This window comes from Eriocheir sinensis, unplaced genomic scaffold (genome assembly GCF_024679095.1).
Source record: "Eriocheir sinensis breed Jianghai 21 unplaced genomic scaffold, ASM2467909v1 Scaffold172, whole genome shotgun sequence".
NCBI classification, from domain to species: Eukaryota; Metazoa; Arthropoda; class Malacostraca; order Decapoda; family Varunidae; genus Eriocheir; species Eriocheir sinensis.
The window spans coordinates 381,139-406,388 of record NW_026111095.1 but is presented as its reverse complement, the minus strand read 5'-3'; positions in this window follow the sequence as shown (position 1 = coordinate 406,388).

Genomic DNA, 25,250 nt, shown 5'->3' with positions numbered 1-25,250 from the left:
TATATATACGAATACAAATAAAATAACGCAGATTTCTATAGAAATATATACAAAATACACTTGAAATAATGTAAATACGTATAAAAATATATATACAAAATACACATTAAATAATGTTAATTCGTGTCAAAATAAATAAACAAAATATCATGAAAAGAATGTGTATTTGTATGAAAATAGATATACAAAATACACATAAAATAACCTAAATTTGTATAAAACTATATACAAAAATACACAAAAATAATTCAAACTTTTATGAAAATAAATATACAAAAAACATATAAAAATAGGTAAATTTGTATTGAAATACATATACAAAATACACATAAAATAATGTAAATTTGAATGAAAATATATAAACATATAGACTTAAAATAACGTAAATTTGTATCAAATATATATACAAAAAAAACATTAAATAATGTAAATATGTATAAAAAAATATATACAAAACACAAATAAAATAATGTATAATCGTATCAAAATAAATACAGAAAATTTTAATAAAATAATGTAAATTTGCATGAAAATTAAGATGCAAAATACCCATAAAATAACGCATTTTTTATAAAAATATATATACGAAAAAACATAAAATATTTGATTTTGTATTAAAATAAATAGATATACAAAATACACGTAAAATAAGCTAAATTTGAATTGAAATGTATATACAAAATACATAAAATAATATAAATTTGTATCAAATTACTTATACAAATACACATATAATAACGTAAATTTGTTTAAAAATATATAAACAAAATACACATTAAATAATGTAAATACGTATAAAAAAATGTACAAAATACACAAATAATCATGTAATTCGTATCAAAATAAATAGACAAAATACCAATAAAATAATGTAAATTTCTATGAGAAAACATATACAAAATACACATAAATAACGCAAATATCAATAAAAATATATATAATATAATATATTTTTATACATATTTAAAATATTTAATGTATATTTTGTATATATATTTTATCCAAATTTACGTTATTTTATATGTATTTGTTTATATATTTTAATACAAATTTACATTATTTTATGTGAGTTTTGTATATGTATTTCAATACAAATTTGCCTAACTTTATATGTATTTTGCATATCTGTTTTCAAACAAATTTAAATTATTTTTGTGTATTTTTGTATATATTTTTATACAAATTATAGTTATTTTATTTGTTTTTTGTATATATATTTTCCTACAATTATACATTCTTTTATTGGAATTTTGTGTATTTAATTTTTTACGAATTTACATTATTTTATGTGTATTTTGTATATATATTTTTCTACGTATTTAAATTATTTTATGTGTATTTTATATATACATTTTCATAAAAATTTACGATATTTTATTGTGCGTATTCGTATATATTTTGAAACAAATTTTATACAAATTCATGTTATTTTATGTGTATTTGTATATATATTTTCATACAAATTTATATTATTTTATGTGTATTCTTACATATATTTTATTACAAATTTACCTTATTTTATGTTTATTTTGTATATTTATTTCATTAATATAATCAAATTTAAATTTATTGTATATGCATTTTGTATATTAATTTTAATACAAATTTAATTATTCTATGTGTATATTTCTATATGTATTTTTATAAATATTTTATTTTTTTTTTGTTTATTTTTCATCTTTATTTTAATACAAATTTAAGTTATTTTATTTATATTCTGCTCATTAATTTTGATACGATTTGACATTATTCTATGTGTATTTTTATTTATATTTTCATACAAATTTACGTTATTTTATGTGTATTTGTTTATATATTTTGATACAAATTTACAATATTTTATGGGTATTTTGTATATATATTTCAAAAGAAATTTACCTAGTTTTATGTGTATTTTGAATCTCTATTTTCATACAAACTCAAATTATTTTTATGTATTTTTGTATATATTTCAATACAAATTTTAGTTAGGTTATGTGTATTTTGTAAATCTATTTTCATTCAAATATATATTATTTTATTGGTATTTTGTTCATTTATATTGATACGAATTTACATTATTTTATATGTACTTTGTATATATATTTTTATACGCATTTACGTTATTTAATATTTATTTTGAATATATAATTTTATACAAATTCATGGTATTTTATGTTTATTTGTATATATATTTTCATATAAATTTACATTATTTTATGTGTATTTTGTTCATATATTTCATTACAAATTTACCTTATTTTATGTTTATTTTGTATGTGTATTTTGTACATTTATATTTATTAATTAAATTCGTGTCAAAATAAATAAACAAAATAACATGAAAAGAATGTGTATTTGTATGAAAATAAATAATAGATAATAAATTTGTATGACATATATATGCAAGATACACATTAAATAATGTAAATATGTATAAAAAATATATATACAAAAAACAAATAGAATAATGTGAAATCGAATCAAAATAAATACACCGAATATTAATAAAATAATGTAAATTTGTATGAAAATAAAGATGCAAAATTCCCATCAAATAGCGCATTTCTTATAAAAATATATATACCAAAATACACATAAAATATTTAAATTTGTATTGAAGTAAATATACAAAATGCACATACAATAAGGTAAACTTGTCTTGAAAGAGATATGCAAAAATACATATAAAACAATGTAAATTTGTTTCAAAATATATACGAATACACATAAAATAACGTAGATTTCTACAAAAATATATATACAAAATACATATAAATTAAGTAAATACGTATAAAAAAATGTATACAAAATACACATAAAATAATGTAAAATAATATCAAAATAAATAAACAAAATACTAATAAAAGAATGTATTTGTATAAATAAAAAATAAAAATAAAATAAAGCATATTTTTATATATATATATATACAAAATACACATTAAATAATATAAATTTGTTTAAAACTATACAAAATACACATCAAATGATGTAAACACGTATAAAAATATATATATAAAATACACATTAAATAATGTAAATTCGCGTCAAAATAAATAAACAAAATATCAATAAAAGAATGTGTATTTGTATGAAAATAGATATACAATATACACATAAAATAACCTAAATTTGTATAAAACTATATACAAAAATACACAAAAATATTTTTAATTTGTTTGAAAATAAATATACAAAATACACATAAAATTAGGGAATTTTTTATTGAATTACATTTACAAAATACACATAAAATAATGTAAATTTGAATGAAAATATATAAACAAATACACTTAAAATAACGTAAATTTGTATAAAATATATACAAAACACAAATAGAATAATGTAAAATCGTATCAAAATAAATACACAGAATATTAATAAAATAATGTAAATTTGTATGAAAATAAAGATGCAAAATACCCATAAAATAACGCATTTTTTATAAAAATATATATACCAAAATACACATAAAATATTTAAATTTCTATTACAATAAATATACAAAATGCACATACAATAAGGTAAATTTGTATTGAAATAGATATGCAAAATACATATAAAACAATGTAAATTTTTCTCAAAATACATATACGAATATACATAAAATAACGTAGATTTCTATAAAATATATATACAAAATACACAAAATTAAGTAAATACGTATAAGAAAATGTATACAAAATACACATAAAATAATGTAAAATCGTATCAAAATATATAAACAAAATACCAATAAAAGAATGTGTATTTGTATATATATAAATATACAAAAATACACATAAAATAACGTAAATTTTTATAAAACTATATACAAAAATACACAGAAGTAATTAAATTCGTATGAAAATAGATATACAAAATACAGATAAAATAAGCAAAATTTGAATTGAAATGTATATACAAAATACATAAAATAATGTAAATTTGTATGAAAATATTTATTCAAATACATATAATAACGTAAATTTGTTAAAAAATATATAAACAATATACACATTAAGTAATGTAAATACGTATAAAAAATATGTACAAAATACACATATAATCACGTTATTCGTATCAAACTAAATAAACAAAATAGCAATAAAATAATGTAAATTTGAATGAGAACATATACAAATACATATAAAATAACGTTAATTTCTATAAAATATATGTCCAAAATGAGCGTAAAATAAAGTAACTATGGATAAAATATATATACAAAACACACATTAAATAATGTAAATGCGTACATAAAATAACCTAAATTTGTATAAACTATATACAAAATACACAAAATAATTTAAATTTGTATGAAAGAAATATAGAAAATACACATAAAATTAGGTTAATTTGTATTGAAATACATATACAAAATACACAAAATAATGTAAATTTGAAAGAAAATATATAAACAAATACACATATAATAACGTAAATTTGTATGAAATACAAAATACACATTAAATAATGTAAATATGTATAAAAGAAATATATACAAAACACAAATAGAATAATGTAAAATCGTATCAAATATTTCGGAATTATAAGAAAATTTATAAATATTTTGATACAAATCTACATTATTTTATGTATTTTGTATATACATTTCAATTCAAATTTAGCTTATTTTATCTGTATTTTGTATATCTATTTTCATACGAATTTAATTACTTCTGTGTATTTTTGTATATAGTTTTATATAAATTTACGTTATTTTATGTGTATTTTGTATATTTATATTTATACAAATACACATTCTTTTATTGGTATTTTGTTTATTTATTTTGATACGAACTTACATTATTTTATGTGTATTTTGTATACATTTTTATACGTATTTACTTCATTTTATGTGTATTTTGTATATATATTTTTATAGAAATCTACGTTATTTTATGTGTATTCGTATATATATTTTGAAACAAATTTACATTGTTTTATATGTATTTTGCATATCTATTTCAATACAAATTTACCTTATTGTATGTGTTTTTTGTATATTTATTTTAACACAAATTTAATTTTTTGATGTGTATTTTGGTATATATATTAAAAAAAAAATGCGTTATTTTATGGGTATTTTGCTTCTTTATTTTCATACAAATTTACATTATTTTATTAATATTCTGTGTATTTATTTTGATACGATTTTACATTATTCTATTTGTGTTTTGTACATATTTTTTTTTATACAAATTTACGTTATTTTAAGTGTATTTGTTTATGTATTTTCATTCAAATTTACATTATTTTATGTGTATTTTGTGTATGTATTTCAATACAAATTTACCTAATTTTATGTGTATTTTGTATATTTATTTCCATACAAATTTAAAATATTTTTGTGTATTTTTGTATATAGTTTGATACAAATTTAGGTTATTTTATGTGTATTTTGTATATCTATTTTCATACAAATACACATTCTTTTATTTATATTTTGTTTATTTATTTTGACGCGAATTTACATTATTTAATGTGTATTTTGTATATATATTTCTATACGAATTTACATCATTTCATGTGTATTTTGTATAGTTTTAAACAAATTTATATTATTATATATATATATATATATATATATATATATATATATATATATATATATATATATATATATATATATATATATATATATATCTATATATATATATATATATATATATATATATATATATATATATATATATATTTATACAAATACACAGTCTTTTATTGGTATTTTGTTTATTTATTTTGATACTATTTTAGATTATTTTTTGTGTATTTTGTATACATTTTTTATACGTATTTACTTAATTTTATGTGTATTTTGTATATATATTTTATAGAAATCTACCTTATTTCATGTGTATTCGTATATATATTTTGAAACAAATTTACATTGTTTATATGTATTTTGCATATCTATTTTTGTGTATTCTGTATTTATTTTTGTTATACATAGAATAATGTAAAATCGTATCAAAATAAGTACACAGAATATCAATAAAATAATTTAAATTTGTATGAAAATAAAGATGCAAAATACCTATAAAATAAAGCATTTTTTTTAAATACATATACAAAAATACACATAGAATAATTAAATATGTGTTAAAATTAATATACAAAATGCACATACAATAAGGTAAGTTTGTATTGAAAAAAAAAAGCAAAATACACATAAAACAGTGTAAATTTGTTTCAAAATATATATACGAATACACATAAAATAACGTTGATTTCTATAGGAATATATATACAAAATACACATGAAATGATGTAAATACGTATAAAAATATATACAAAATACACATTAAATACTGTAATAAATAAAAATAAATAAACAAAATATCAATAAAAGAATGTGTTTTTGTATGAAAATAGATATACAAAATACACATAAAATAACCTAAATTTGTATCAAACTATATTCTAAAATACACAAAAATATTTTAAATTTGTATGAAAATAAATATACAAAATACACATAAAATTAGGTAGATTTGTATTGAAATACATATACAAAATACACATAAAATAATGTAAATTTGAATGAAAAGACATAGACAAATACACTTAAAATAACGTAAATTTGTATAAAAAATATATACAAAACACAAATAGAATAATGTAAAATCGTATCAAAATAAATACACAGAATATTAATAAAATAATGTATATTTGTATGAAAATAAAGAGGCAAAATACCCATAAAATAACGCATTTTTTTTTATTTATAAAAATATATATATACCAAAATACACATAAAAATTTTTTTTGAATTAAAATTAATATATAAGAAACACATACAATAAGGTAAATTTGTATTGAAATAGATATGCAAAATACATATAAAACAATGTAAATTTGTTTCAAAATATATATACGAATACACATAAAATAACTTAGATTTCTATAAAAATATATATACAAAATACACATAAAATGAAGTAAATACGTATAAAAAAAATGTATACAAAATACACATAAAATAATGTAAATTCGTATCAAAATAAATATACAAAATACCAATAAAAGAATGTGTATTTGTATAAATATAAATATACAAAATACATAAAATAACGTAAATTTATATAAAACTATATACAAAAATACACAGAAGTATTTTAATTTGTATGAAAATAGATATACAAAATAAGGTAAATTCGTTTCAAATTCAATAAACAAAATTCAGATAAAAGAAAGTATATTTGTAGAATAAATAAATATATAAAATACACATAAAATAACGAAAATTTGTTTGAAAATATATAAAAAAATAAACAAAAATAATTTCAATTTGTATGAAAATAAATATACAAAATACACATGTATTTTGTATATCTATTTTCACACAAATTTAATTACTTTTGTGTATTTTTGCATATAGTTTTATATAAATTTACGTTATTTTATTTGTATTTTGTATATTTATATTTATACAATACACATTCTTTTATTAGTATTTTGTTTATTTATTTTGATACGAGTTTACATTATTTTATGTGTATTTTGTATACCTTTTTTATACGTATTTACTTCATTTTATGTGTATTTTGTATATTTATTTTCATAGAAATCTACGTTATTTTATGTGTATTCGTATATATATTTTGAGAAAAATTTACATGGTTTTATATGTATTTTGCATATCTATTTCAATACAAATTTACCTTATTGTATGTGCATTTTGTATATTTATTTTAATACAAATTCAAATATTTTATGTGTGTCTTGGTATAAATATTTTTATAAAAAATGCGTTATTTTATGGGTATTTTGCATCTTAATTTTCATACAAATTTACATTATTTTATTAATATTCTGTGTATTTATTTTGATACGATTTTATATTATTCTATTTGTGTTTTGTATATATTTTTTTATACATATTTACATTATTTAATGTGTATTTTTATATATATTTTATACAAATTTACGTTATTTTAAGTGTATTTGTTTATATATTTTCATTCAAATTTACATTATTTTATGTATTTTGTAAATGTATTTCAATACAAATTTACCTAATTTTATGTGTATTTTGTATATTTATTTTCATACAAATTAAAATTATTTTTGTGTATTTTGTATATAGTTTTATACAAATTTAGGTGATTTTATGTGTATATTGTATATCTATTTTCATACAAATACACATTCTTTTATTGATATTTTGTTTATTTATTTTGACGCGAATTTACATTATTTAATGTGTATTTTATATATATATATTTTTATACGTGTTTACATAATTTGATGTGTATTTGTATATATAGTTATAGAAATCTACGTTGATTTATGAGTATTCGTATATAGATTTTGAAATAAATTTACACTGTTTTATGTGTATTTTGCATATTTTTTCAATACAAATTTACCTTATTGTATATGCATTTTGTATATTAATTTTAATACAAATTTAATTATGCTATGTGTATTTTGTATATGTATTTTTATAAAAATATGCTTTATTTTATGGGTATTTTGCATTTTATTTTCATACAAATTTACATTATTTTATTTATATTCTGTTTATTTTTTTGAAACATTTTTACATTATTCTATGTGTATTTTGTATATCTATTTTATACGTATTTACTTAATTTATGTGTATTTTGTATATATATTTTTATAGAAATCTACGTTATTTTATGTGTATTCGTATATATTTTGAAACAAATTTACATTGTTTTATATGTATTTTTGCATATCTCTTTCAATACAAGTTTACCTTATTGTATGTGCATTTTGTATATTTACTTCAATACAAATTTAAATATTTTATGTGTATTTTGGTATATATATTTTTATAAGAAATGCGCTATTTGATGGGAATTTTGCATCTTTATTTTCATACAAATTTACATTATTTTATTAATATTCGGTGTATTTATTTTGATACGATTTCACATTATTCTATTTGTTTTTTGTATATATATTTTTATACATATTTACATTATTTAATGTGTATCTTGCATATATATTTCATACAAATTTATTATCTATTATTTATTTTCATACAAATACACATTCTTTTCATGATATTTTGTTTATTTATTTTGACACGAATTTAATTAGATATGTATTTTGTATATATATTTTATACGTATTTACATAATTTCATGTGTATTTTGTATATATATTTCTATAGAAATCTACGTTATTTTATGTGTATTCGTATATATATTTTGAAACAAATTTACTTTGTTTTATATGTATTTTTGAATATCTCTTTCAATACATATTTACCTTACTGTATATGCATTTTGTATATTTATTTCAATACAAATTTAAATATTTTATGTGTATTTTGGTATATATATATATTTATAAAAAATGCGCTATTTTATGGGAATTTTGCATCTTTCTTTTCATACAAATTTACATTATTTTATTGATATTCTGTGTATTTATATTGATAGTATTTTACATTATTCTATTTCTTTTTTGTAAATATTTTTTATACACATTTACATTATTTAATGTGTATCTTGCATATATATTTTATACAAATTTACGTTATTTTAAGTGTATTTGTTTATATATTTTCATTCAAATTTACATTATTCTATGTGTATTTTGTATATGTATTTCAATACAAATTTACCTAATTTTATGTGTATTTTGTATATTTCTTTTCATACAAATTTTAAATATTTTGTGTATTTTGTATATAGTTTTATACAAATTTAGGTTATTTTATGTACGCATTTATTTTATTTAATGTGTGTTTTGTATATATATTTTATGCAAATTTACTTTATTTTATGTGCATTTTGTACATATATTTTTTAGAAATTTATGTTAATTTATGTGTATTTGTATATGTTTTCATACAAATTTACATTATTTGATTGCTATTTTGTTTATTTATTTTGATACGAATGAAAATAGATATACAAAATATACATAAAATAAACTAAATTTGTATTGAAATATATATACAAAATACATAAAATAATGTAAATTTGTATCAAAATATTTTAACAGATGCGCATAAAATAACGTAAATTTGTTTTAAAATATACAAAATACATTAAATAATGTAAATATGTATAAAAAATATATACAAAACACAAATAGAATAATGTAAAATCGTATTAAAATAAATACACAGAATATTAATAAAACAATGTAAATTTGTATGAAAATAAAGATGCAAAATACCCATTAAATAACGCATTTTTTATAAAAATATATATACCAAAATAAACATGAAAAAATTTGTATTAAAATATACAAAATACACATACAATAAGGTAAATCTGTATTGAAATAGATATGCAAAATACATATAAAACAATGTAAATTTGTTTCAAAATATATATACGAATACACATAAAATAACGTAGATTTGTATAAAAATATATATACAAAATACACATAAAATGAAGTAAATACGTATAAGAAAATGTATACAAAATAGACATAAAATAATGTAAATTCGTATCAAAATAAATAAACAAAATACCAATAAAAGAATGTGTATTTGTATATATATAAATATACAAAATACACATAAAATAACGTAAATTTGTATAAAACTATACAAAAATACACAGAAGTAATTAAATTCGTATGAAAATAGATATACAAAATACAGATAAAATAAGCTAAATTTGAATTGAAATGTATATACAAAATACAATATTTTATGTGTATATCTGTATTTGTATTTAGGTTATTTTATGTATTTTGTATATATATTTTCATCCAAAATTACGTTATTTTATTGGTATTTTCTTAATTTAATTTGATACGAATTTAGATTATTTCATAGGTATTTTCTATACATATTTTTATACTCATTTACATTATCTAATGTGTGTTTTGTATATATATTTTTATGCAAATTTATTTTATGTTCATTTTTGTACATATATTTTATAGAAATTTGCGTTATTTTATGTATATAGTTTTATATAAATTTACGTTATTTTATGTGCATTTTGTATATTTATATTTATACAAATACACATTCTTTTATTGGTATATTGTTTATTTACATTTATACGAATTTACATTATTTTATGTGTATTTTGTATACATTTTTTATACGTATTTACTTTATTTTATATGTATTTTGTATATGTATTTTTATAGAAATCTACGTTATTTTATGTGTATTCGTATATATATTTTGAAACAAATTTACATTATTTTATATGTATTTTGCATATCTATTTCAATACAAATTTACCTTATTGTATGTGCATTTTGTATATTTATTTTAATACAAATTGAAATATTTTATGTGTATTTTGGTATCAATAATTTTATAAAAAAACGTAAATTTGTATAAAAAAAATATGTACAAAACACAAATAGAATAATGTAAAATCGTATCAAAATAAATACACAGAATATTAATAAAATAATGTAAATTTGTATGAAAATAAAGAAGCAAAATACCCATAAAATAACGCATTTTTTTATTTATAAAAATATATATACCAAAATACACATCAAAAAATTAAATTTGTATTAAAATAAATATACAAAAAACACATACAATAAGGTAAATCTGTATTGAAATAGATATGCAAAATACATATAAAACAATGTAAATTTGTTTCAAAATATATATACGAATACACATAAAATAACGTAGATTTCTATAAAAATATATATACAAAATACACATAAAATGAAGTAAATACGTATAAAAAAATGTATACAAAATACATAAAATAATGTAAATTGTATCAAAATAAATAAACAAAATACCAATAAAAGAATGTGTATTTGTATAAATATAAATATACAAAATACACATAAAATAACGTAAATTTATATAAAACTATATACAAAAATACACAGAAGTAATTAAATTTGTATGAAAATATATACAAAATACACACAAAATAAGCTAAATTTGAATTGAAATATATATACAAAATACACATATTTTGCATATCTATTTTCAAACAAATTTAAATTATTTTTGTGTAATTTTGTATATATTTATTTTTGTTATACATAGAATAATGTAAAATCGTATCAAAATAAGTACACAGAATATCAATAAAATAATTTAAATTTGTATGAAAATAAAGATGCAAAATACCCATAAGATAAAGCATATTTTTTTTAAATACATATACAAAAATACACATAGAATAATTAAATTTGTATTAAAATTAATATACATAATGCACACATACAAAAAGGTAAATTTGTATTGAAAAAAAACGCAAAATACAAATAAAACAGTGTAAATTTGTTTCAAAATATATATACGAATACACATAAAATAACGTGTATATTGTATATCTATTTTCATACAAATACACATTCTTTTATTGATATTTTGTTTATTTATTTTGACGCGAATTTACATTATTTAATGTGTATTATATATATATATATATATATATATATATATATATATATATATATATATATATATATATATATATATATATATATATATATATATATATATATATATATATATATATATATATATATATATATATTTTTATACGTGTTTACATCATTTGATGTGTATTTTGTATATATATTTCTATAGAAATCTACGTTGATTTATGAGTATTCGTATATAGATTTTGAAATAAATTTACACTGTTTTATGTGTATTTTGCATATTTTTTCAATACAAATTTACCTTATTGTATATGCATTTTGTATATTAATTTTAATACAAATTTAATTATGCTATGTGTATTTTTGTATATGTATTTTTATAAAAATATGCTTTATTTTATGGGTATTTTGCATTTTTATTTTCATACAAATTTACATTATTTTATTTATATTCTGTTTATTTTTTTGAAACAATTTTACATTATTCTATGTGTATTTTGTATATCTATATTTATACGTATTTACTTAATTTTATGTGTATTTTGTATATATATTTTTATAGAAATCTACGTTATTTTATGTGTATTCGTATATATATTTTGAAACAAATTTACATTGTTTTATATGTATTTTGCATATCTCTTTCAATACAAGTTTACCTTATTGTATGTGCATTTTGTATATTTATTTCAATACAAATTTAAATATTTTATGTGTATTTTGGTATATATATTTTTATAAGAAATGCGCTATTTGATGGGAATTTTGCATCTTTATTTTCATACAAATTTACATTATTTTATTAATATTCGGTGTATTTATTTTGTTACGATTTCACATTATTCTATTTGTTTTTGTATATATTTTTTTACATATTTACATTATTTAAAGTGTATCTTGCATATATATTTCATACAAATTTATTATCTATTATTTATTTTCATGCAAATACACATTCTTTTCATGATATTTTGTTTATTTATTTTGACACGAATTTACCTAGATATGTATTTTGTATATATATTTTTATACGTATTTACATAATTTCATGTGTATTTTGTATATATATTTCTATAGAAATCTACGTTATTTTATGTGTATTCGTATATATATTTTGAAACAAATTAACTTTGTTTTATATGTATTTTTGAATATCTCTTTCAATACATATTTACCTTACTGTATATGCATTTTGTATATTTATTTCAATACAAATTTAAATATTTTATGTGTATTTTGGTATATATATATTTTTTTTAAAAATGCGCTATTTTATGGGAATTTTGCATCTTTCTTTTCATACAAATTTACATTATTTTATTGATATTCTGTGTATTTATATTGATAGGATTTTACATTATTCTATTTCTTTTTTGTATATATTTTTTATACACATTTACATTATTTAATGTGTATCTTGCATATATATTTTATACAAATTTACGTTATTTTAAGTGTATTTGTTTATATATTTTCATTCAAATTTACATTATTTTATGTGTATTTTGTATATGTATTTCAATACAAATTTACCTAATTTTATGTGTATTTTGTATATTTCTTTTCATACAAATTTATAAAAAATTGTGTATTTTTGTATATAGTTTTATACAAATTTAGTTTATTTTATGTACGCATTTACATTATTTAATTTGTGTTTTGTATATATATTTTTATGCAAATTTACTTTATTTTATGTGCATTTTTGTACATATATTTTTTTAGAAATTTGCGTTATTTTATGTGTATTTGTATATGTTATCTCATACAAATTTACATTATTTTATTGCTATTTTGTTTATTTATTTTGATACGAATGAAAATAGATATACAAAATATACATAAAATAAACTAAATTTGTATTAAAATATATATACAAAATACATAAAATAATGTAAATTTGTATCAAAATATTTTAACAGATACGCATAAAATAACGTAAATTTGTTTTAAAATATACAAAATACACATTAAATAATGTAAATATGTATAAAAAAATATACAAAACACAAATAGAATAATGTAAAATCGTATCAAAATAAAAACACTGAATATTAATAAAACAATGTAAATTTGTATTAATATAAATATACAAAATACACTTACAATAAGGTAAATCGGTATTGAAATAGATATGCAAAATACATATAAAACAATGTAAATTTGTTTCAAAATATATATATACGAATACACATAAAATAACGTAGATTTGTAATAAAATATATATACAAAATACACATAAAATGAAGTAAATACGTATAAGAAAATGTATATAAAATACACATAAAATAATGTAAATTCGTATCAAAATAAATAAACAAAATACCAATAAAAGAATGTGTATTTGTATAAATATAAATATACAAAATACACATAAAATAACGTAAATTTTTATAAAACTATATACAAAAATACACAGAAGTTATTAAATTTGTATGAAAATAGATATACAAAATACAGATAAAATAAGCTAAATTTGAATTGAAATGTATATAGAAAATACATAAAATAATGTAAATTTGTATCAAAATATTTATAAAAATACATATAATAACGTAAATTTGTTTAAAAATATAAACAAAATACACATTAAGTAATGTAAATACGTATAAAAAATATGTACAAAATACACATATAATCATGTAATTCGTATCAAACTAAATAAACAAAATATCAATAAAATAATGTAAATTTGTATGAGAAAACATATACAAATACATATAAAATAACGCTAATTTCCATAAAAATATATGTCCAAAAATGAACGTAAAATAAAGTAACTTTGGATAAAAATATATATACAAAACACACATTAAATAATGTAAATCCGTACATAAAATAACCTAAATTTGTATAAAACTATATACAAAAATACACAAAAATAATTTAAATTTGTATGAAAAGAAATATACAAAATACACATAAAATTAGGTTAATTTGTATTGAAATACATATACAAAATACATATAAAATAATGTAAATTTGAAAGAAAATATATAAACAAATACACATATAATAACGTAAATTTGTATGAAATATATAATCAAAATACACATTAAATAATGTAAATATGTATAAAAAATATATACAAAACACAAATAGAATAATGTAAAATCGTATCAAAATATATACACAGAATATTAATAAAATAATGTAAATTTGTATGAAAATTAAGATGCAAAATACCTATAAAATAACGCATTTTTTATAAAAATATTGATACCAAAATACACATAAAATATTTGAATTTGTATTAAAATAAATATACAAAATGCACATACAATAAGGTAAATTTGTATTGAAATAGATATGCAAAATACATATAAAATAATGTAAATTTGTTTCAAAATATATATACGAATACACATAAAATAACGTAGATTTCTATAAAAATACATATACAAAATACACATAATATTAAGTAAATACGTATAAAAAATGTATACAAAATACACATAAAATAATGTAAATTCGTATAAATGTAAATAAACAATATACCAATAAAAGAATGTGTATTTGTATAAATATAAATATACAAAATGCACATAAAATAACGTAAATTTATATAAAACTATATACATAAAATAACGCAAATTTCTATAAAAATATATGTACAAAAATGAACATAAAATAAATTTGCATAAAAATATATATTCAAAACACACTTTAGATAATGTAAATGAGTATAAAAATATGTATACAAAATACCTATGAAATAATCTAAATTCGTATCGAATTAAATTAAGAAAATATCAATAAAATAATGTAATTTTGGATGAAAATATATATACAAAATACACATAAAATAACCTAAATACAAATACAAATATACACATAAAATAATTTAAAATTGAATGAAATAAATATACAAAATAAACATAAAATAAGGTAAATTTGTAATGAAATATATGAAAAAATACACATAAAATAATATAAATTTGTATGAAAATATATAAACAAATACACATTAAATAACATGAATTTGTATAAAATTTGTATCAAAATATATACTTATACACACAATAAAATAACGTAATTTTTTTATGAAAATGTATATACAAAATACACATAAAATAATTTAAATACGTAGAAAAATATATATACAAAAAACACATAAAATAATGTAAATTTGTATGAAAATATATAAACAAATACACATAAAATAATGTAAATTTGGATAAAATATATATACAAAATGAACATTAAATAATGTAAATATGTATAAAAAAAATATACAAAATACACATAGAATAATGTTAAATCGTATCAAAATAAATAAAGAGAATATCAATAAAATAATGTAAATTTGTATGAAAATAAAGATGCAAAATATCCATATAATAACGCATATTTGCATAAAATATATATAAAAAATACATATAAAATAGTTAAATTTGTATTAAAATAAATATACAAAATGCACGTAAAATAAAGTAAATTTGTATTGAAATAGATATGCAAAATACACATCAATAATGTAAATTTGTATCAAAATATATATACGAATACTCATAAAATAGAGTAAATTTCTATGAAAATATACATACAAAATAGATATACAAAATACACATATAACTAGTTAAATTTGTATTTAAATACATGTACAAAAACACATAAAATAATGTAGATTTGTATGAAATGAAAACAAATACATTTTATATAAAATATATATACAAAATACACATAGAATAATGTAAAATCATATCAAAATAAATACACAGAATATCAATAAAATAATGTAAATTTGTATGAAAATAAAGATGCAAAATACCCATAAAATAAAGCATATTTTATAAAAATACATATACAAAACTACACCTCGATTAATCAAATTTGTATTAAAATTAATATAAAAAATGCACATACAATAAGGTAAATTTGTATTGAAAAAATATGCAAAATACACATAAAATAATGTAAATTTGTTTCAAAATATATATACGAATAAACATAAAATAACGCAGATTTCTATAGAAATATATATACAAAATACACTTGAAATAATGTAAATACGTATAAAAATATATATACAAAATACACATTAAATAATGTTAATTCGTGTCAAAATAAATAAACAAAATATCATGAAAAGAATGTGTATTTGTATGAAAAAAGATATACAAAATACACAGTAAGTGTATTTTTTTTATTTATTTTAACACAAATTTAACTATTTTATGTGTACTTTGTATACATTTTCTTATACGTATTTACTTCATTTAATGCGTATTTTATATATATATATATTTTTAAAGTAATCTACGTTATTTTATGTGTATTGGTATATATATTTTGAAGCAAATTTACATTGTTTTATATGTATTTAGCATATCTATTTCAATATAAATCTACCTTATTGTATGTGCATTTTGTATATTTATTGTAATACAAATTTAAATATTTTATTATTTTGGTATATATATTTTAATAAAAAGAGTTTTATATAAATTTAAAATATTTTATGTGTATTTTGTATATCTATTTTCATACAAATATTTATTTTGACGCGATTTCACATTATTTAATGTGTATTGTGTATATATATTTTTATACGTATTTACGTCATTTCATGTGTATTTTGTATATATATTTTGTATATATAGAAATATATGTTATTTTATGTGTATTCGTATATATATTTTGAAACAAATATACATTGTTTTATGTGCATTTTGCATATTTTTTCAATATAAATTTACCTTATTGTACGTGCATTTTGTATATTAATTTTAATACAAATTTAATTATTCTATGTGTATTTTTGTATATGTATTTTCATAAAAAAATGCTTTATTTTATGGGTATTTTGCATCTTTATTTTCATACAAATTTACCTTATTTTATTGATATTCTGTGTATTTATTTTGATACGATTTTACATTATTCTATGTATATTTTGTATATATATTTCATACAAATGAACGTAATTTTATGTGAATTTGTTTTCATTTCATACAAATTTACATTATTTTATGTGTATTTTGTACATGTATTTAAATACAAATTTAACTAATTATATGTGTATTATGTATATCTATTTTCATACAAATTGAAATTAATTTTGTGTATTTTAGTATATATTTTTATTCAAATTTTCGTAATTTTATGTGAATTTTGTATATTTATTTTCCTACAAATATACGTTCTTTTATCGGAATTTTGTTTATTTATTTTGATACGAATTTTCATTATTTTAGGTGTATTTGATATATATATATATTTTTATACTTATTTACATAATTTTATATGTATTTTGAATATATATTTTCATAGAAATTTACTCTATTTTATGTGTATTCGTATATATATTATGATACAAATTTACATTATTTATGTGTATTTCGCATATCTATTTCAATACAATTTTTTTTATTGTATGTGCCTTTTGTATATTTATTTTGATGCAAATTTAATTATTTTATGTGTATTTTTGTATATATATTTTTAAACAAATATGCGTTATTATATGGGTATTTTGCATCTTTATTTTCATACAAATTTACATTATTTTATTGATTGTCTGTTTATTTATTTTGATACGATTTTACGTTATTCTGTGTATTTTGTATATATATTTTTAGACATATTTACATTATTTAATGTATATTTTGTACATATATTTTATGGAAATTTACGTTATCTTATGTGTATTTGTTTATATATTTTCATACAAATTTACATTATTTTATGTGTATTTTGTATATGTATTTCAATAAAATTTGCCTAATTTCATTTGTATTTTGCATATCTATTTTCAAACAAATTTAAATTATTGTTTGGTTATTTTGTATTATTTTTATACAAATTTTTTTTTATTTGTATTTTGTATATATATTTTCCTACACAGATACATTCTTTTAGAGGAAATTTTGTTTATTTATTTTGATACGAATTTACATTATTTTATGTGCATTTTTTATATATATTTTTCTATGTATTTACATTATTTTATGTGTATTTTGTATATATATTTTCATAAAAATTTACGTAATTTTATTGTGTGTATTCGTATATATTTTGATAAAAAAATTTCATTATTTTATGTGTTTTTTGCATATCTATTTCAATAAAAATCTACCTTATTGTATGTGTATTTTGTATATTTATTTTAATACAAATTTAATTATTTTATGTGTATTTTTGTATATATTTTTTTATATATGAGATATTTTATGGGTATTTTGCATCTTTAATTTTATAAATTTTTACATTACGTACATATCTTTTATACGTATTTACATTATTTAATGTGTATTTTGTTTATATATTTTTATACAAATTTACGTTATTATATGTGTATTTGAATATATATTTTGATACAAATTTACACTATTTTATGTATTTTCTATATTTATTTCAATTCAAATTTAGCTTATTTTATGTGTCTTTTGTATATCTATTTTCATACAAATTTAATTATTTTTGTATTAAGTTTTATACAATTTTACGTTAATTTATGTGTATTTTGTATATTTATATTTATACAAGTAAACATTCTTTTATTGGCATTTAGTTTATTTATTTTGATACGAATTTACATTATTTTATGTGTATTTTGTATACATTTTCTTATACGTATTTACATCATTTTATGTGTATTTTGTATATATATTTTATAGAAATCTACGTTATTTTATGTGTATTCGTATGTATATTTTGAAACAAATTTACATTGTTTTATATGTATTTTGCATATCTATTTCAATACAAATTTACCTTATTGTATGTGCATTTTGTATATTTATTGTAATACAAATTTAAATATTTTATGTGCATTTTGGTATATATATTTACATAAAAAATGCGTTGTTTTATGGGTATTTTGCATCTTTATTTTCATACAAATTTACATTATTTTATTAATATTCTGTGTATTTATTTTGATACTATTTTACATTATTCTATTTGAGTTTTGTATATATTTTTTTATACATTTTTTCATTATTTAATGTGTATTTTCTATATATTTCATACAAATTTTCGTTATTTTAAGTGTATTTGTTTATATATTTTTATTCAAATTTATATTATTTTATGTGTATTTTGTATATGTATTTCAATAGAAATTTACCTAATTTCATGTGTATTTTGTATATATATTTTATACAAATTTAAACTATTTTTTGTGTATTTAGGTATAGAGTTTTATTCAAATTTACAATATTTTATGTGTATTTTGTATATCTATTTTCATACAAATACACATTCTTTTATTGATATTTTGTTTATTTATTTTGATGCGAATTTACATAATTTAATGTGTATTGTGTATATATTTTTCTACGTATTTACGTCATTTCATGTGTATTTTGTATATATATTTCTATAGAAATATACGTTATTTTATATGTATTCGTATATATATTTTGAAACAAATATACATTGTTTTATGTGCATTTTGCATATTTTTTCAATACAAATTTACCTTATTGTACGTGCATTTTGTATATTAATTTTAATACAAATTTAGCTATTCTATGTGTATTTTTGTATATGAATTTTTATAAAAATATGCTTTATTATATGGGTATTTTTTATCTTTATTTTCATACAAAATTACATTATTTTATTGATATTCTGTGTATTTATTTTGATACGATTTTACATTACTCTATGTATATTTTGTATATCTATTTTATACCAATGTACGTTATTTTATGTGAATTTGTTTTCATTTCATACAAATTTACATTATTTCATGTGAATTTTGTACATGTATTTAAATACAAATTTAACTAATTATATGTGTATTTTGTATATCTATTTTCATACAAATTGAAATTAATTTTGTGTATTTTTGTATATATTTTTTTCAAATATTCGTAATTTTATGTGTATTTTGTATATTTATTTTCCGACAAATATACGTTCTTTTATCGGAATTTTATTTATTTATTTTGATACGAATTTTCATTTTTTTAGGTGTATTTGATATATATATTTTTATACTTATTTACATAATTTTATATGTATTTTGAATATATATTTTCATAGAAATTTACTCTATATGTATGTATAGAAAATACACATGAAATAATCTAAATTCGTATCGAAATAAATGAACAAAATACCGATAAAATAATGTAATTTTGAATGAAAATATATATAGAAAATACACATAAAATAACGTAAATACAAATAAATATATACACATAAAATGATTTGAATTTGAATGAAAATAGATATAAAAATAAACTTAAAATAAGGCAAATTTATAATGAAATATATATACAAAATACACATAAAATAATGTAGATTTGTTTCAAAATATATATACGAATACACATAAAATAACATAGATTTCTATAGAAATATATATACAAAATACACATGAAATGTTGTAAATACGTATAAAAATATATATACAAAATACACATTAAATAATGTAAATTCGTGTCAAAATAAATAATTAAAATATCAATAAAAGAATGTGTATTTGTATGAAAATACATATATAAAATACACATAAAATAACGTAAATTTGTATAAAACTATATATAAAAATACACAAACATAAGTTAAATTTGTATGAAAATAAATATACAAAATACACATAAAATTAGGTAAATTTGTAAAGAAATACATATACAAAATACACATAAAATAATGTAAATTTGAATGAAAATATATAAACAAATACACTTAAATTAACATAAATTTGTATAAAATATATAAAAAAATACTCATTAAATAATGTAAATATGTATAAAAAATATATATACAAAACACAAATAGAATAATGTAAAATCGTATTAAAATAAATACACAGAATGTAAATAAAATAATGTAAATTTGTATGAAAATAAAGATGCAAAATACCCATAAAATAACGCATTTTTTATAAATATACAAAATACACATGAAAGGATGTAAATATGTATAAAAATATATATACAAAATACACATTAAATAATGTAAATTCACGTCAAAATAAATAAACAAAATGTCAATAAAAGAATGTGTATTTGTATGAAAATAAATATACAAAATACACATAAGATAACATAAATTTGTATAAAACTATATACAAAAATACTACAAAAATAATTTAAATTTGTATGAAAATAAATATACAAAATACACATAAAATTAGGTAAATTTTTATTGAAATACATATACAAAATACACATAAAATACTGTAAATTTGAATGAAAATACATAAACAAATACACTTAAAATAACGTAAATTTGTATAAAAAATATATACAAAACACAAATAGAATAATGTAAAATCGTATCAAAATAAATACACAGAATATTAATAAAATAACGTAAATATCGAAAATAAAGAAGCAAAATACCCATAAAATAACGCATTTTTTTTAAATATATATACAAAAATACACATAAATTTTTTTTTTGTATTAAAATAAATATACAAAATACACATACAATAAGGTAAATCTGCATTGAAATAGATATGCAAAATACATATAAAACAATGTAAATTTGTTTCAAAATATATATACGAATACACATAAAATAACGTAGATTTGTATAAAAATATATATACAAAATACACGTAAAATGAAGTAAATACGTATAAAAAAATGTATACAAAATACACATAAAATAATGGAAATTCGTATCAAAATAAATAAACAAAATACCAATAAAAGAATGTGTATTTGTATAAATATAAATATACAAAATACACATAAAATAACGTAAATTTGTATAAAACTATATACAAAAATACACAGAAGTAATTAAATTCGTTTGAAAATAGATATACAAAATACAGATAAAATAAGCTAAATTTGAATTGAAATGTATATACAAAATACATAAAATAATGTAAATTTGTATCAAAATATTTAAAAAAAATACATATAATAACGTAAATTTGTTTAAAAATATATAAATAAAATACACATTAAGTAATGTAAATACGTATAAAAAATATGTACAAAATACACATATAATTATATAATTCGTATCAAACTAAATAAACAAAATAGCAAGAAAATAATGTAAATTTGGATGAGAAAACATATACAAATACATATAAAATAACGCTAATTTCTATAAAAATATATGTCCAAAAATGAACGTAAAATAAATTAACTTTGGATAAAAATATATATACAAAACAAACATTAAATAATGTAAATGCGTACATAAAATAACCTAAATTTGTATAAAACTATATACAAAAATACAGAAAAATTATTTAAATTTGTATGAAAAGAAATATACAAAATACACATAAAATTAGGTTAATTTCTATTGAAATACATATACAAAATACACATAAAATAATGTAAATTTGAAAGAAAATATATAAACAAATACACATATAATAACGTAAATTTGTATGAAATATATATACAAAATACACATTAAATAATGTAAATATGTATAAAAAAAATATATACAAAACACAAATAGAATAATGTAAAATCGTATCAAAATATATACACAGAATATTAATAAAATAATGTAAATTTGTATGAAAATTTAGATGCAAAATACCTATAAAATAACGCATTTTTTATAACATTATTGATACCAAAATACACATAAAATATTTGAATTTGTATCAAAATAAATATAAAAAATGTACATACAATAAGGTAAATTTGTATTGAAATAGATATGCAAAATACATATAAAATAATGTAAATTTGTTTCAAAATATATATGCGAATACTCATAAAATAACGTAGATTTCTATAAAAATACATATACAAAATACACATAAAATTAAGTAAATACGTATAAAAAAATGTATACAAAATACACATAAAATAATGTAAATTCGTATAAATATAAATAAACAATATAGCAATAAAAGAATGTGTATTTGTATAAATATAAATATACAAAATGCACATAAAATAACGTAAATTTATATAAAACTATATACATAAAATAATGCAAATTTCTATAAAAATATATGTACAAAAATGAACATAAAATAAATTAGCATAAAAATATATATACAAAACACACATTAGATAATGTAAATGAGTATAAAAATATGTATACAAAATACCTATGAAATAATCTAGATTCGTATCGAATTAAATTAAGAAAATACCAATATAATGTAATTTGGATGAAAATATATATACAAAATACACATAAAATAACCTAAATACAAATACAAATATACACATAAAATAATTTAAAATTGAATGAAATAAATATACAAAATAAACATAAAATAAGGTAAATTTGTAATGAAATATATGAAAAAATACACATAAAATAATATAAATTTGAGTGAAAATATATATACAAATACACATTAAATAACATGAATTTGTATAAAAATTTGTATCAAAATATATACTTATACACACAATAAAATAACGTAATTTTTTTATGAAAATGTATATACAAAATACACATAAAATAATTTAAATACGTAGAAAAATATATATACAAAAAACACATAAAATAATGTAAATATGTATGAAAATATATAAACAAATACACATAAAATAATGTAGATTTGGATAAAATATATATACAAAATGAACATTAAATAATGTAAATATGTATAAAAAAATATAAAAAAAACACAGAATAATGTTAAATCGTATCAAAATAAATAAAGAGAATATCAATAAAATAATGTAAATTTGTATGAAAATAAAGATGCAAAATATCCATATAATAACGCATATTTGCATAAAAATATATATACAAAAATACATATAAAATAATTAAATTTGTATTGAAATAAATATACAAAATGCACGTACAATAAAGTAAATTTGTATAGAAATAGATATGCAAAATACACATTAATAATATAAATTTGTATCAAAATATATATACGAATACTCATAAAATAGAGTAAATTTCTATGAAAATATACATACAAAATAGATATACAAAATACACATATAACTAGTTAAATTTGTATTTAAATACATGTACAAAAATCAAATAAAATAATGTAGATTTGTATGAAATGAAAACAAATACATTTTATATAAAATATATATTCAAAA